This window comes from Sinocyclocheilus grahami, unplaced genomic scaffold (assembly GCF_001515645.1).
Source record: "Sinocyclocheilus grahami isolate Dianchi unplaced genomic scaffold, SAMN03320097.WGS_v1.1 scaffold30.1, whole genome shotgun sequence".
NCBI lineage: Eukaryota > Metazoa > Chordata > Actinopteri > Cypriniformes > Cyprinidae > Sinocyclocheilus > Sinocyclocheilus grahami.
The window spans coordinates 2,305,107-2,309,243 of record NW_015505209.1 but is presented as its reverse complement, the minus strand read 5'-3'; the positions used below and the strand labels follow the sequence as shown (position 1 = coordinate 2,309,243).

The window sequence follows — 4,137 nt, the reverse complement described above, 5'->3', positions numbered from 1 at the left end:
ATCAGTACTGTATTCCTGTGTGGTTGTCACTATAAAACAACATATATATTAACGAACTTGCATTTTAAAGAAATGGCGACAGATGCAAAATGGCCAAAGATAAAAAAGAAGTTTTCTCAAACTATTATTAGTGACAGTTTATATAATTCATAGTTTAGATTCAAATAGCGCCTTTAGCTTGAAATACAGTTATTGTGCTTATCATGATGAGCCTTCAGCAGAGCATCACGTGTGTTTCAGATAGATGATGAGAAATGTGTGCTGGACCCCTTGAAAAACTTCTTGCTGTGTGGTGCGATAGTGTAAAGCTGACTCTCAGCGATAAGGTAAGCTTGTATTATATTTATATACATATAGTATTATATTACATAGATATAGCATTATAGTATTATAGTAGGCCTATTTATTAATATTTTGAATGTTCAGTTTAAGTTTTATCAAAAATAATTTTATGTTCTTTTGCCATTTTTCAAGTTTTTATAATTATAAAGTACTTCATATTTCCAAGTTTAGGGTTTTATCATCAGCACAAGTCATCATGTATTTTGAAATCAAATTTCAAATTCAGACAAAAACCTAAACTGTACATTAATGTCTTTAGGTGTACTTAAGTAAAGAGGGGACAGCAGCAGAATATGGCATGCTTGCCAAAGAGGACATCGAAGAAGGCCACGTCTTGTTCTCCATACCCAGAGAGGTTCTTCTGCATCATGGCACCACTAAAGTAAAAAAGGTCCTTGAGGAAGGTACAAGAACATTCAGGTTTATTGAAATCCCACCTTCTATAGCAGGCTTGTAACCATATAACCATATGTTGTCTAGGGAAAACATCTTTGGAGAGCGCATCAGGCTGGGTTCCTCTTCTTCTGGGTCTCCTATATGAGTACACATGTCCACAATCCCACTGGAAACCATATTTGTCTCTCTGGCCCGATTTTAGGACACTGGATCAACCCATGTTCTGGTAAGTTTTGCTGTGAATATTTACTGACCTTTAAGATACTCTTCAAGGATCATTCAATTCTTTATGGTCACAATGTCTCTGTTTTGAAGGTCCGAGGAGGAGCGTGATAAACTCCTGAAAGGCACAGGAATTCCAGAGGCTGTCAAAACAGATCTGAAAAAACTCCAGGATGAGTACAATAACATAGTCCTTCCTTTCATGAAGTCCCATCCTGACCTGTGGGACCCTGAGAAGCACACGCTGGAGCTCTACAAGAGCCTGGTAGCATTTGTAAGGTGCCTATAGGTGAGATCTATGAGCTATTGAATTTGATTAAATGAAAGGTTTGATAACATGATTATTCTATTTAGAGATGCACAATATATCGGTACCAAATTGGTTGTTATGACTGTTTTAAATTTAAAGGTATAATATTAAATATCTAATTTTATGTTTATATATATTTTTTAGGTATGTTTTCTATGTATAATAACTGTATATTATCTATATTTTAATATATGTATATACAGTGTATTAAAATAAAAATAATAATAAATAAACAGCAATCATTTTATATAAAGGCTTAATAATAACTATTTATTTATGCCATTTTTATGGTATACCAAATTGGTTATTGGCCGATATTTAAATTTATCAAATTGGATATTTAATTGTTCATGCTAATTTCCCCTGATTTTATATTTAAATTACCTTTGCTATCATCTAATGATCACCGACACTCAATAACAAACACACCACTAATAATTTAATTTAATTTTCTAATATTTAGCTCTAAATAAATATTTAGTTTTCATACTGTGCATTATAATGCAGTGATGCCTAGTTTCACATTTAAATTGGTTTATTTTAGTTTGTATTCTTAAATTATTTAGACAAAATAGTAGAATTTTAATATCTGCCATTCATAGTGATCGTCCGATACTGATTTCTTTATTTATTTTATGGGCGATGCTGATATCTGGTGGCCAATATAAAGCATATATATATATATATATATATATATATATATTATCACACTATTTCATTTTAAAGATAAAAACACGTGTAACAATTGCCGAAATTTGTAGTATTTTAAATAATGTCAAATATTTGTAGATATATCAACCTTTGCAATATTTTGGTTGACCACTAGCCATTTATTGGCTATTGGGAATAACATGAAAATAATTATCTGCTTATATCAGCCATACTGTTAATATCAGTGCATTCCCTACTTTACTTGTAACATTTCCCAACGTTTCTCAATATTTCCTCAGTTTTCAAGAGCCTGTAGAGGATGAAGAAGAAGAAAAAGGGCCTAACCCTCCAGTGATGGTGCCCATGGCTGACATGCTGAATCCCGTTTCCAAGCACAACGCTAATCTGGAATATACACCCGTATGTGGTTCACATGAATCGCTTTTTATTGTTTATTATGCTAGATGCTTAGAAATCTCACAGCTCACGTTCACTCGATGCACAGGAGTGTTTGAAGATGGTGTCCGTATGGCACATTGAAAAGGGCGAGGAGGTCTTTAACACCTACGGACAGATGGCAAACTGGCAGCTCCTCCACATGTACGGCTTTGCAGAGCCGTTTCCTAACAGCGATGATACTGCAGATATACAGATGTCCAGCGTGTACAAAGCAGCAGTGCAAGGTAAAAAGTCAACTGCTTGACACAAAGAAATACTTTTAAAAAAACTTCAAAAAATTTGTGTTTTTTTGCAATTACAGCGGCACAAGGTGAAGCAGATTAAGGCTCCTAAGTGGACAAATGGAACATGTTGTGTGAAATGGAGACTGTTGAGGAGAAAGGGGTTTTCATTTTCGGCCAATCAGGCTCACTTACTTACAGTGAGCTCTACACTACACTGAAGGTAACCATTTTATCCATATGACAATTTGTTCCTACATTACCTGTTTATATGTATATATATATATAAACCTGCATGCGGCAGCTGCTCTGACGCTGGACTCTTATTCTGAGGATGTAGAGGCGGACAGGAAGCGGCTGGAGGATCAGGGAGCTCTGGCTGAACTCAGCAGCAGAGAGAGGAGAGCTCTGCATGTGCGTTACGGTCAGAAGAGCATCCTACAGCGCTTGCAGCAGCTCACCAAACCTATGTCTTAATGTATGGGTTTCACAAACATTCTTACATATGTCATATGTGGTGTTGACGCTGCATTCTGCAGTTGTCAAGATTGAAAAATCCTCAGCCGATACAGTGTAATTGAACAGTATATAGTTTTCCATTTTGTATGCTGTACATTTTCCTTTCTAAAAATCATTTGGAGTACGGTTCAGATTGTGTTTTGGTTGACGTAAAGGTGGCTTATTTTAGCGCGGCTTTTGGTGGGTTCGAGTCCAGTCACATTTATGAATTCAGCGGACACTTTTACTAAATGAAGGCATCTATTTCCTGGGAATTGAACATAATACCTTAACATTGGCTAGTGCTATGTGGTACTGTTTGAGCTACAGGAAAGTCATGTCGGCATAAACATATTTACAAGTTGAGCACATTAAAGCAATGTCATTTTTTACCTTGAAGTAGCAGTTTAAAAATAATTCTGATTGTACACTGACATGTAAAAGACTTGCGTTCTTCCCAAGTCTGTTCTGGGAGTAGGCAAGTTTGGTGAGCGAGTACAAATCCCAGCAAAAAGGCTGTATTCATGGGTTTCAGTCATGTGACTTTTGTTGCGGCAGCCATCTTTAGGACTTTGCGTAGCCTCTCCTTGGTGATCGGAAACCAAAATAACAGTTCAACAAAAAACACCTACTTTAGGATTAGATCCTTATTTACTGTCAAGCGAACTGCTGACTCCACTAAAGTCTAGTGAAAACTTACCAATTTGACGTTTGCTGATAGGCTATTTACATCTACCTCATACACAATCCCTCTCCGTACACTCGCGCCAGAATCAGTTAAATTTTCACCTGCTAGAGACTTGTCCATCTGCCGCACCCGGCCTGGATACCGGTTTACTCACTTTCAGATTCTGGGACCAGATGCAATGCCGTAACTTGCCAATACTGTCGCATCCAAACAGATTCGGCCCATTGCGCAGCACGCCAATTCATTTTTGGATGAAGGTGAACTATCCCTTTAACAAGGACCAGAAACCATATAACTAAATTAGTTTCAACTAACATTTCAACAAATGCAAATGAAACAAGGAGGCAAAG

General features: G+C 36.6%; 1 pseudogene; it reads left to right on the top strand.

The window, feature by feature from the left end:
* Positions 1-3,613, top strand: part of LOC107573088 (N-lysine methyltransferase setd6-like) — a 4,540-nt pseudogene extending 927 nt beyond the window's left edge.
* Positions 3,614-4,137: the final 524 nt, after the last annotated feature.